The sequence below is a fragment of the Bos indicus x Bos taurus genome, chromosome 10 (genome assembly GCF_003369695.1).
Source record: "Bos indicus x Bos taurus breed Angus x Brahman F1 hybrid chromosome 10, Bos_hybrid_MaternalHap_v2.0, whole genome shotgun sequence".
NCBI classification, from domain to species: Eukaryota; Metazoa; Chordata; class Mammalia; order Artiodactyla; family Bovidae; genus Bos; species Bos indicus x Bos taurus.
The window spans coordinates 61,798,175-61,811,631 of NC_040085.1; the positions used below are offsets into that span (position 1 = coordinate 61,798,175).

At 41.0% G+C, this 13,457-nt stretch overlaps 1 protein-coding gene and 1 long non-coding RNA gene across 13 annotated transcripts in view; one reads left to right on the forward strand and one right to left on the reverse strand.

Moving 5' to 3' along the window:
* Positions 1-723: 723 nt before the first annotated feature.
* Positions 724-12,732, reverse strand: LOC113900417. The gene is made up of 3 exons (XR_003513134.1): positions 12,640-12,732; positions 11,497-12,526; positions 724-1,056 (listed from the first exon to the last, which is right to left on the reverse strand). It is a non-coding gene; the product is annotated as an uncharacterized LOC113900417 (long non-coding RNA).
* The window catches only part of KTN1 (kinectin 1), a 112,913-nt gene continuing 112,110 nt past the window's right edge, over positions 12,655-13,457 (forward strand). For all 12 annotated transcript variants that reach the window (XM_027554175.1, XM_027554178.1, XM_027554182.1 and 9 more), the window contains exon 1: positions 12,655-12,888. The gene's annotated coding sequence lies outside the window, so the exon portion shown is untranslated. The remainder of the gene's footprint in view (positions 12,889-13,457) is intronic.

The window sequence follows — 13,457 nt, forward strand, 5'->3', positions numbered from 1 at the left end:
TTTAATTATGGCTGTGCTGGTCTTCTTTGCTGAGCATGGGCTTTCTCCAGTTGGGGTGAGTGGGGGCTATGCTCTAGTCGCAGCTTGGGCTTCTCATTGTGGGAGCCTCTCTTGTTGCTGAGGATGGGCTTCAGGGCATGCGGGCTTCCATAGTTGTGGCACGTGGTCTTAGCTGCCCCTAACTTATGGAATTGTCCCAGACTAGGGATCAAACCCATGTCCCCTGCATTGGCGGGCGGATTCTTAACCTGGATTACCAGGGAAATGCCATATAAGTCTTTAATCCATTTGGAACTGATTTTTGGTGTATGCTGTAAAGTAGGGGTCCAATTTCATTTTTTTGCATATGGATACCCTGTTTTTCTAGCACCATTTATTGAAGAGTATCTTTTCCTCATTGTATATTCTTGGTACTCTTGTCAAAGATCAATTCACCATATATGCATGGATTTTTTTTCTGGGCTTTCTATTCTCTTCCTTTGGTCTACATATCTGTCTTTATACCAGTACCACACTTTTAATTACTGTAGTTTTAAAATATATTTTGAAAATATATAGTTTAAATATATTTTCATCTTTGTTCTTTTCCAAGATTGCTTTGACTATTTGGAATCTTTGTGGTTCCATATGAATTTTAGGATTTTTTTCTATTTCTGTAAAAAATTGCCATTGAGATTTTGATGAGGACAGCATTGACTCTGTAGACTTCTTTGGGTAGTAGAAACAATTTAATAATATTAATTCTTCTAATCATACAACTCAATAGCAAATAAACCAAACAATGTGTATTAAAAATGCACAAAGGACTCAAACAGACATTTCTCCGAAGAAGATGTACAAATGGCCAACAGGTACATGGAAAGATGCTCAACATCATTAATTAGCAGGAAAGGCAAATCAGAAATACAATGAGATACCACTTCATATTCAGTAAGATAGTTATAATAAAATAAGACATATGATTTTAAATGTTGGTGAGGATATGGAGAAACTGGAACCCTCATCTATAATTGGTAGGAATTAGTGCAGCTCTTGCAGAAAACAGTTTGATAGTTCCTGGAAAGATTAAACATAATTACCATAAGAGGCTAGCAACGCTGCTTCTAGATATATACCAAAGAGACCTGAAAACACAATTTGTACACAAAATTTGCACACAAATGTTCGTAGCAGTGTTATTTAGCCAGAAACAACTCAAATGTTCATCCGTTGATAAATGGATAAATTAAATGATATATTCACAAAATGCAATATTATTCAGTCAAAAAAGGGATGAAGTACTAATTAATGGTATAACATGGATGAATCTTGAAAAAATTACGCTGAGTAATTTTTTACTCAGCGTAAAAAATTACTGAAAGAAGCCAGTCACAATTCACATTTTGTATGATTCCATTTACATAAAATGTACAGAATAGGCAAATCAATGAAGACAGAAAGTAGGTTAGTAGTTTTCAAGAGCCAAAGGGCTTCGGTGGAAATGGATATTCATTACTAATGTCTATGGGATTTCTTTTTGGGATATTGAAAATATTCTAAAATTGACTGTGGTGATGGTTTTACAACTGAATATACTTAAAATTATTGGCTTGAATACTTTAAATGGGTGAATCGTATGATTTGTGAATTATATTGCAATAAAATATATATATTAATTATATACAACACACATGGAATCAACAAGAAAGGAACAAGAAATACATTAATTTTTAAACATTTTATTTTAGCCCCAAACCATATCAATGACCATTTATTCTCCAATAGTTTGATGTAGGGTTAACATTTCTCTGAGTATAAGTTTAGTGATTGAAGTTCCACATTGCTTTTCTTGCATAAATCACACTGAAAAGAGTTGCATATGATTTCCCTTATACTTTTTTCTTAAAAGATAAATAAGAAATTAAAGACATTAGCAATGTAATTGCAAAGGTCTTTTAGATTTTTTTCAAGGTCCTTGTAATCTTTTGTATTCATCTCACACACTCCTAATTTGTTATAACAGCTTTATTAAAATAATTCACACACTATAAAATCACCCCTATAAACTGTACAATTTAGTGGGTTTTAATAAAATTCACAGTTACACACACACACCTATTTTGACATTAAAATTTGTATTTACCACTCTTTCCAAAGTAATAGACACAGTTTTAATAAACAGTTCTTTTTGCACTCAGTATTTGATTAAATCATGTAAATGCAGTCACAGAAATTTGACTTGAGAAAACATAACTGACCCTTGGTAAGCATCCTCATTCACCAGCATAGATGTTCTTGGGTGTTCTAGTGTGTGGCCTTTGGCACAGGTGTTGCAAAGCAGTGAATAGTACAGAGAGAATGGAGAGAGCCCCTGAGTCTGGAGAACAAGTTAAGAGGAGGCTGGTAATGAGAGTTTCTACTAATCGAGCAAAATGCTCTCTAGAAGCTTGAAGGAAGAAGAAAATCTTATGGCTTCCTATAAGTGGCTTTGAAATGGGTCTGTAATGGATAAAAGCTTTCTCTTCAGAGGAAAAAAAAATGGAGAGATAAAATGAGCCTCAGTATATGGATCTCTGAGCTTCAACAATTATCAACATGAGGTCAGTCTTGTTTCATCATCTGTAGTCCCATGTACTTCCCCCCATAAAAATATGGATACAATTTTGTTTTTATTATTTCTCTTCCAAATTGAAGTGTACTTTAGGTACAGCAAAACACTAATCTAGCAACACAGCTCAATGGAAGTTTACATATGTATATACCAGTGTAACTATCACTTGGATCAAGACAGAATGTTCTACCTCACAACGCTGGGAAAAAAACATACAGAATATTCTTAGCTTATTGGGAGGTTTCTTAATGTCCCCTTTTAGTCCTCACCGCCCCACTCCACAAGATAATCACTATTCTAATCAGTCTCACTATAAGTTAGTTTCACCTGTTCTTAAACGTCATGTAAATGAATGGTATAGTGTGTCCAGCTTCTTTTAATCAATGTCATGTCTATGAGATTGATTTACATGGTTGCATATAACAGTAGTTTGGTTTTTTTTTATTGTTTTATAGTATTTTATTATGTGGATACACCATAATAAAGATTATTTTATTGGTTTGTTTAATTTTTGGTAGTTTAAAAAGTTTATTTTTTACTTTAGTTTTTTAATTTTGACCCATGTGTCTTATAAAATCTCAGTTCTCTGACTAGGAATTGAACCCTGGCCACGGCAGTGAAAGCACCGAATCCTAACCACTAAACCACCAGGGGACACATTATTTTTTAGTCCATTTTACTGTTGATGGACATAGAAGTTGCTTCTAGCTTTTCCGTGAAGCTTCTCATACATGTCTTTTGGTGCATATATGCACTCACTCCTGTTGGGTATATTTATTAGAGTGGAATTTCTGGTTGTAGAGTATAAACATATTTAGCTGTAAGTACTATAAATTTCCCAAACTGTTTGTACCAATTTATACTCCTACTAACTCCAGCTCTGGCAGTTGGTGATGGACAGGGAAGCCTGGCGTGCTGCATGTAGTCCATGGGGTTGCAAAGAGTCCGACGTGACGGAGTGACTGAACTGAACTGACTGATACTCTCACCACCGAGTGAAGGCAGATCTTTCAGTTGCTCCACATCCTTGCCAACATTTAGGATTGCTGGTCTTTAGGGGTTTCAGAAGTGTAGTGGTAATCATTATTCCTTTTCCATTTTAATTTCTTTAAATTAGATAATATGTTTATTATTAAAGTCCAAGAGGATGTAGTTAAGTTAAAATGGGAGTCATTAGAATGGGCCCAAATTCAATTGACTAGGTCTGACCTAGAAGAGGTCAGAGCACAAGTGCAGAAAAGACAATGTGAGATCATAGTAAGAAGGTGCCTATCTGCAAGCTGAGGAGAGTCCTTAGGAAAAGCAAACCTGGTGACAATTTTGATCTTGGACTTCTAGCCTCCAGATTGTGAGAAAATTAATGTCTGTTGTTTAAGCTGATCAGTCTGTGATATTTTGTTATGGAAAACCTAGCAAACTAATCGGAGAAGGCAATGGCACCCCACTCCAGAACTCTTGGCTGGAAAATCCCATGGACCGAGGAGCCTGGAAAGCTGCAGTCCATGGGCTTGCTGAGGGTTGGACACGACTGAGCGACTTCACTTTCACTTTTCACTTTCCTGCTTTGGAGAAGGAAATGGCAACCCACTCCAGTGTTCTTGCCTAGAGAATCCCAGGGACGGAGGAGCCTGGTGGGCTGCCGTCTATGGGGTCACACAGAGTTGGACACGACTGAAGTGACTTAGCAGCAGCAGCAGCAGTGAACTAATGCATAAGGTAAGTGAATATCTAATTTTATAAGAAACTCTTCTCTAAAGTAGTGTGTCATTTTGCGTTTTCACCAGCAATGTATGAGAGTTTCGGTTGCTCGGCGTCCTTGTCAGCACTTGGCAAAATCTTGCTAGGTGTGCTGTTGTTACTGTTGTTCGGTTGCTAAGTCACATCCGACCCTTTGCGACCCCATGAACTGTTGCACGCCAGGCTCCTCTGTCCTTCACCATCTATCAGAGTTTGCTCAAACTCACCATTGAGGCGGTGATGCTATCTAACCATCTCATCTTCTGTTGCTCCCTTTCCCTCGTCTTCAGTCTTTCCCAGCATCAGGATCTTTATCAAGTAAATGTGCTGAGGGATCTAATTATGTTTTAAGTTTGCAATTCCTTAGTGACTTAATAACACCGAACATCTTTAATTCTTATTTGCCAATCAATGTAGCTTTAATTTTCAATTTTCTGATAATTAGTTACAGTGGACATATATCTATATGATTATTGGTCATTTGGATAACCTCATTTGTAAAGTGCCTATTCAGGTATTTTGTCTGTTAAAAAACAGGATGTCTGCCTTTTCCTTTTAGAGTTGTAGGAGCTCTTTACATATTCTGGAAATAAGTATTTTGTTGGCTATATGTATTTCAAATATCTTCTCCCAGCTCTACCTTGCATGTCACTCTCGTAATGATGTTTTTGATGCAAAGAAGTTCTTCATTTTAAAGAAGTGAGATTTTTAATCTTTTATGTTAATACTTTTTTCTCTTATGTAACAAATGTCTATCTCAAGATTATGAAGATATTCTCCTATGTTTTCTTCTAAAAACATTATTTTAATTTTCATATTTAGGGGTACAATCTGTTTGAAATAAGTTTTTTTGTGTGTATATGATGAGGGAGGCATCACACTTTCCTTGACCAATTGATCCATTACTAATTTACTGAAAAAAATGTATAAAAATGTTTATTTATTTAATATATTCTTTATTGAATGAATGATTCTTTAAATTCTACAGTGCTTTACAAGCTTCAAAAGTGTCACACAAGTGATTTCTATGGTTCGTAATAACCCTTTTTTTTTCTCCTTCCCCTATACTGCCTCTTTCCCCTCCCCTCTCCCCACTGGTAACTAGTTTGTAAGTCTGATTCTTTTTTGCTTCATTCGCTAGTTTGTTGTAGTTTTTAGATTTCAGATATAAGTGATATCATATAGTATGTGTCTTTTCCTGTCTGACTTATTTCACTTAGCATGATGCCCTCCAAGTCCATCCATATTGCTGAAATGGCAAAATTTCCAGAATGTGTAAAATTTAAACTATAGACAATATGTGAGGAATGGAAGGTGGTAGTATTCCCACATGAGGGACTGGAAGGCAGTGCCACAGGAGTAATATAATTAGGAATGAGTAAGTAGGGTTATAGCAAACTTTAACATTCAAAAGTATTGCCTATGAAAAATATTAAGTCCTGAATAGGCCTCCTTCCACCCATCCTCCCCCAAAATTCAGAACACGTGGTCTGATGTGGATCATACATAATATGTGGACTACACTTTGGGAAATGCTAGTAAAGCCATGGCAGGTACTGTAGGTCTCTTTCTTTTTTAGCTCATGTTGATATAATTACTTTAAAAACTCTGTGGACTTCCCAAGTGTCCATTTATAATCTATTTTTCATGATATAAAAGTCAGGGGACTTCCCTGGTGGTTCAGCGGCTAAGACTCCACGCTGCCAATGCCGGGGGCCTGGGTTGGGTCCCTGGTAGGGGAACTAGATCCCACACGCTGCAACTAAAGATCCCATGTGCCTGCCGCAAATAAGACTGGGTGCAGCCATATGAATAAATAAACAAATATTAAGGAAAAAAAAAGCCAGGCCCATAAATCTCTTTCAAATAAGCTATTATCTACCTTGGACTCTCTTTGAAGTTGTGGTGGGACAATGGCTTTAGATTTTTAGAAGCCCCACTGTTTAAACAGAGAACATCTGCAAGGTAGGCTCTTAAAAATCCTTAGAGCTTCTGTCTGTTTGTAAGGATCTAATCTGCTCCACCTTAAACCTCTCTGACTTTTTGCTAAAGAATCTTGTAGTTCTAGCCTAGATTTACTTTCTGCTCTGAAGTCATTTGAAAATTGTTCGCCATCAACAATAGATTCCTACAACTGATGGGATAAGATTGACTACAAAATTTATGAAAAGAAACTGGAAGGAAGTTTAGGAATCATTCAAACCTGATGCTTTGTGTAATACCTCAGTTGTTGATTTGTACTTCTTTCAATCAAAACATTTTTTTCTTTTTCAGAGATATGCTATTTCCCTTTTCTCAATATTAAATAACTTTTGCCAAAAGTATTCATTGAACTTTCCAGTGGCGTATCTGTGCTTGGATCTGAGCTGTTCGCTAATCTTGACATTATATCCTCTATTGCTAGGCTAGAAGCTGAAAGCAGTTTGTTACTGTTGACCTTTATGCTCTTGTAATTTAGTTTCTTTTCAATCTCCTGAACCAATGGGAATTCAGATCTCTCATAACAGTCCTGATGCACTCAGTAGAAGAAATACAGTTATAGAAAAATAAAATTTAAAGTCAAAGAAGGAAAAAAGTGGTAAACCAAAAATCTCTTTCATTGGCCTTTAGCTGACAGTAGACATCTCCTTTCTCTCCTGGTAATTTCACAGGAGGTAGACTCTGAGTTTCTAAGCATGATGAATATTTCTTGATTAGTATTTAAATTCACAGTTCATTGTTTTTTGAAAATTCTGCTCTTCTTTATTGTTGTCCTTGAAAAATCAGAAGAACTGATTCATAAGAGCATAATACAAGACTAGCAATCTATTTACCCCATTATATGGCTGAGGGTAGTACCAATAGAGGTTTTGTGGGAGGGATTGTTTTATCTCAGTTGTTTCTGACCTGAAATGAAATAAATCTTAATCTTGAGTTCTACTCTGTGATTGGTGCTGTAAGCTCAGTCCATCTGTGAACAGATCTTTTAACAATCACTGATGTCATTACCCAGACACAATAGAAAATGACAGTGATGCTCAATACTTAGGAGATTAGGGTACCCCACCAACAAACCCCCATTGAGAGTGACTTCTGATGAGATACGAAAGAACACTGAGCTTTTTCTAGAAAAGTCAGAGCTCACAATCATACAAGCAAAAAATAAATTATTGGATTAAATGGGTAAGTATAATTTTTGGTCAGTTAAGGAAATGAATGCTTGGTGAACATGACATATCATAAACTAAAACAAAAGTAAAAAGGCTTAAATAACGGAGCATTGCAAATGAATATGAAATATTTGGGTTGGATTAGATGATTTCTATCATCCCTTGCAGATCTAACATAAATTTTTCATACCGCTGGAAAAATTAGATTAATGAGAATTCACAAAAAAAGATAAAGATCAGAGTACCACATTCATGTCCTAGAAAATATGGGACAATATGAGTAAAGAGCACACATTAGCATGACAGTCAGAGTTTTCCCTTCAACTTGCCAAGAAAGCACTGTCCCCAAAGACATGTAAACAGGATGTTTGTGAAGAGAAGCTAGTGAATGAATGGGCAAGCCATTGTCAGATGGTTCCCTCTGGGATACAGAATAAGCCCGGGTGTCATCAAGGATATATTTTGGGAGAGTAGTTGGGCCTGACATAAACAAGATCCACGCTACAGCAAATGTGTTGAATTATTTCAATGTCTCACTAAGGTGATCAGCTGTCCCAGAATTCCTGGAACTGGGGGGTTTCCTGGGATATGAGACTTTGAATAACAAATGTGGGAAAATCTCAGGCAAACTGATAGAATTAACTGCATTCAGCCCAAATAGAACTATGCTGTGTCGCTGCAGAGATCAGAAGCCAAATTTTTAGAAGCAGATGATTAAGTAATCTAGCCCTAACTCTAACCCTCATCCAGACAGAGAAGAAAAACACAAAACTCGAGGAGCTTCAGGCTGGAAAGAAGGAAAAGAGGGGCCAGAAGAGCCATGTGGTGAGGTTACCGAGATTAAGGAAAGAAAAGCCTTACAGGAAGTAATCAGCTGTGATGTGTGACAGAGAAGAGTTAGTAGCAGGGAGATCCTCGGTGACTTCAATGAGAGGTGTGTCAGGATCCAGTTGGGGCAGAAGCAGAAGTAGGTTCCTGGAGTATAAGCAGTGAGTGAATGGGTAGTGAGAATACAGTCAAGTGAGTTGCTTACCAATCTACCAATCAATCAAAAACCTGGTTTTGAAGGAAATGGGTAGATAGGGTGATCTGGAGTTTGAAAGAACTGTTTTCCCCCTCATTTAAGTGGAGAGATTCCTGAATACACTCATGACTGATGAGAGGGAAAGGTTGAAGATTCAGAAGGAAAGGGCACTGCTGATGGACTAAGGTCCCCAAGGAGGCCCAGAGGGCTCACATCCAGAAGTCTGTGTCATGAGAGTTGGCATTCAGAGGAATTATTCTACAGCCTTCACAGCCTAACGATTCACAATGGAGCTTGTAGTCTGTTTATTCACTCTCACAAATACAACATTTCCAAAACAATGTGTGGAAGTAACAAAAGGTAGCTTTTAAAAATTGTTGACCTGGATCAAAGGAAATTGGTAAACTGGAGATGTGGCCCGAAATAAATGGAACAAAGCCTGGGAAAGGTTAATTACAGGGTTGTCATAGTATAGGGAGGAGAAAACACTGGGCACGGACTGACTGGGATCTTAGAGTTATCAAGAGGAGCTGAATATGAGCAAGCAAATAGAAGTGTGGTTTAAAAAAAAGGCACTTTTCTGTGGGACACATATTTTTGAATGCATGATTTATATTCAAACACCTAACATGATGCTGTGCATGTTGCAAATATTGCTGACTTGGTTTGATTTGTTGCTACTGATCTGCTCTCACCAGGTCATGCTCTTAAGAATTATTTGGGCAGGAGTGGTGACAGTTATGCTGAAATATCCATGTTCTCTTGCCTGACTCCTCAGGCTGAGGTTCCTCCCTGCAACTTAGCTGCTTGGGGTGAAGCTTGTACAAACAACAGTGGTGAAAGAGAGCAACTTTTTTTCCCCTTTGTGTGACTAAGTTGCCTTCATGTTGACCACATTTTAAAATTTAGGGCTCACTGAACAACTAATACTAATCAACTGAGCTAGCAGCTCAGCAGTAAAGAATCTGCTTGCCAATGCAGGAGATGAAGGAGACACGCGTTCAATCCCTGGATCAGGAAGATCCACTGGAGAAGAAAATGGCAACCCACTCCAGTATTCTTGGCTAGAGAATCCCATGGGCAGAGGAGCCTGGTGAGCTATAGTCCACAGGGTGGCAAGGAGTCTGGACACCACTGAGTGGCTGAGCATACACGCATGCTACACAGGTAGCTTTACCTCCCTAATCAATCCTGCCCAAGTTTCCCTGCAAAGGCCCCAGTTATGTCTCAGGATTGTACAGGCACAGTGGAAACTCCCTTCTGCTGAAATAAGACCCTAAGATTTCTTGCAGCTATTTAGGAGTGGAAGTAAGATGTGTTGCTTATCTATTACTGTATAACAAACTATCCAAAAGTCATAAAAAATTAAATACAGTCAGAAATTCAAGCAGGGCTTGGCTGGGTAGTTTTTCTGCTCCATGAACTACTGACTGGGATCACTTTGTGGTATTTAGCTTGTAGCATGGATGGTCTGGGGTTTCTAGAAGCCTACTTTCGTATGTTTGGCACCTTGGTGGAGGCAGTTGGAAGGCTGTGCCCAGCTAGTCCTCTCTTCCTCCCCCTGTAGTCTCAAGGCCTTGCCACATGGTCTCTCCAAAGAGGTAGCTGGACTTCTCACATGGCAGCTTAGGGCTTTAAGATCAATGGTTCTAAGAGACAGCAAGTGAAATTGCCTGTCTCTTACAATCTGGGCCCAGAAATTGACACAGTGTTACTTCTGGCATACCCTGTTGGTCAGGACGGTCACAGAGGCCCCCTCAGAATCAAAAGGAGGGACACTGATCCCACCTCTCTATGCAAAGAGTGGCGAATGATTCACGGTCACCTTTAGTCTGTTATGAAAGAATTTGAATGCCATATGCTTGAAGAGATTTTACGTGAACATGAACAATGCAGATCTCTGATAAGCAGTTAAGTGCCAGATACTTTGTTAGGATACCTGGTTATCTCTAGATCTGCAGTTGTAGCTGTCTGTATGAACGGCCCCACTCCACTATTTGGGTGGAAAAGGTGGACCTGGAATCTGGTTTTTACTTTTAATTCTGTGAAATGCTTCTGTTATAGTTTCATCTCTGCCATCCCTTCACTGGTGAAGTTGGAGATGTAATCTGTTACTCATGTACTACTCAAATCTCTATATAATTCACCACTTCTGGGAAGTCTTCCCTAGACAAAACAGGAATAGCCTGCTTTCTCTCTGTCTGCTAGAGATATGTACTGTGAGTCTTTAAAGCTTTTCCAAAATTAGAAAAAAGAATTATTACATGTTAAAAATTGGAAGGTACTCTCCAAAAAATTGTACTTTGTTAAAGAGATGGGGGGAATACTCTTTAGTTAACAGTGTTACACTTTATCATTTTCAATAAAATTTATTTTCTAAGTTGTCACAGCTAGAGATAGCTCAGCTACTGGGAGTGTTAATCCTTTTTAGCAAGTTAGTTGCTGTTTCGGTAACACTGAGGGTAGTAAGCAGCAACCAAGGTTAATTATATCTGTTTAATTATAGTTAATTATATTATATTTCAAAACTTAGAGGGTAGGTCTTAATTCCTAGTAGGGTTTACCATGCATAACATTTCTAATAAATCTTTTTGATTTGATGTGGATAAATATGAACTTTATAATAAGGAATGAAGCACACAGTCACTTCCTTTTAAAAAGCCAAAGTTCAAAAACTCAGAGAAGTTGGAATAGCTGATACATTTACACTTCTTTGTTTCAAACTACAGAACACAAAAATAAGTGATCCCTGAATATAAGAAGTGGCATATTTGCTGTAAACATGCCTCTAAGCTCGTTTCTGGTCTTATGTACAAGTGTACCTAAAAATTACTGTCTCTAAAATGACTCTGGGCTTTAACAAAAATCATAAAAATTATAGAATTTAAAAATTCTAACCTAAAACCTGCTTTAGTACCAACCAGAGGAAATTAGACGGTTATTGGTAGGGTAATCAAGAGTCCTTAAACTCCTTTTACAGAAATGATTTTTCCCACCTTTGTAGTAAGAGACTAATGGCTTCTCTCTTCAGTGAAGCTGGATCCTTTATCACAGGCTCAGGAGACAGCCCGCGGCTTAGAGACAGACTGCTTTGAGGACGTTGGAACCGCCGAGGTGCTGAGTAACCCTACTGAGAAAGAAAAAAGAGGAGGCGCTTCCGGAGTTAAAATAAGACAGAATGCATCATTGGAGAACACAGTGGCTGAAGGACTGGCAGAATTCTCAACAGCTCAGGCTACCACATACTGTTCAGTTTTCGTTTGTACTTTGGAGGGTCTTTAGAAACCTCTGACAAAAAAATAGAGGTACAGTACCTTTTTAGCCAGTCAATACAAAGGAAACCCTGTTGGTATAGGAACTGTTCTGATGTTCATTACTTAAAAATTGCTCGTTCCCCTTTGTCAGTATGGAGGGGGAGGTGTTAGTGATGAGTCTTAATTTTTTGTATCCCTATCCACCCTCTAAAAGCTTTTGAATTATTTTGAGCGCTGATAACATTTGAGGAGAGTTTGTAGTGTTTTGTGTATGTTCTGTACAATGTCTGGCATTCTGCGAGAAATTGATAAGCAGTAAATAATAAACACATCTCATTCGCCAGTGGACCAGAAAGATCGCTGTCATTCTTTTAGCAAAGAGCAAACTAATAGGCAGGAATTCTGGCCAGCCTCTCCTTTCCGTTACAGCTTCCAGTTATTTACCCAGGCTTAAGGAATGGCCACCGGTTGGCAGACACAACAGCTTCACAGTATTTGCACACAATTTATTTAGGTCGGTTTAAAATCTTTCTCTTTGACGCCAGGGTTGTCCGACGAATTCAGAGAGAAACTCTGGAGACAGAGGGATGGAAGATTTCGTTTTCCAGTGATTTCCGAGGAGGAATCTGGGACGGGCTGGGTGAAATCGAGTACCATTTGCTTAAGGTTAAAAAAAAAAAAATTCCAGTCTGGGGGGCCAGGTGGTGCTTCGGTAGGAGGGCCATGCAAGACGAAACCAGCTTTGGAGGAAGGACGCGGCGGGTGGGGGTTCCTGCAAGAAGAGAATTCCGCTGTGCCTCGAGCGCCCACCCTCCACCTGGCTGCGGGACGTTATCTCTGGAGAAAAGCCCTGGAATCCCGAGCCCGCCGGACGCTGGGACTTACCGAGTGCGCGGGAGAGCGCGCGGGGGCCGAGGCGGCGACGCCTGTCCCTTTAAGGGGCCGGTCTCCGGGCACCGCCGGGGCCCAGACGCCGGGACGTGCCGGGGCCGCCCCGCCCCGAAGCCGCCCGTTTCCTGCCGGGCGGCGCGACGGCACCTGAGCAACTGCGGCGGCGGCGATTCGGAGCGGGCGGCCGGGGCTGTAGAGCCGGCGCCGCCGCGTGTTCCCGGTCTCCTTTCCCGGCCGCACAGGGTAAGGGAGAGCAGGCCGCGCCGGGCCCGGGCTCCGACCGCGGGGACCGCGGAGGGGGGAGGGCTGCGCCGGCCGCGGAGTGCCGGGCCGACGGGAGGGCCGCGCCGGGCGGGGGGCGCGGCCGCGGGGTCCCGACACCACCCGCCGCCGCCCCGCCGTAGGCCTCGGGCGCCGGGTCGTCTCCGCCGCCGGGCTCCAGCTTGGGCCCGGCTGCCGGGGCGGGCGGGCTCCGAGGGGCCTCTCGGCCTCACCGGGCCGCCCCGGCCCGACCTCGGTTCCGCCGCGGCGCCTCCTCGGAGGACGTCTCCCGAGGGCGAGGTCGGCGGGAGAGGGCCCTGGGGTGACCGAGGAGCCTATTTTTAGCCAGGCGTGAGGGCCCCCGGGAGGGAAGGCGGATTACCGCCTCCTCGGCCGGTGGACGGAGGGAGCGTGTCCCCGGCGGCGGCCCTGGGCCACGCTTACGCCATGCTGGAATTTCAGCCCTCGCCGCTCTCGGGGTGCTTGGGGAAGCAGCGCTCGTCCGTGCTCAGGCCCCCTCCCGCCGACCAGTGCTTGTCCCCGGGCCCCGG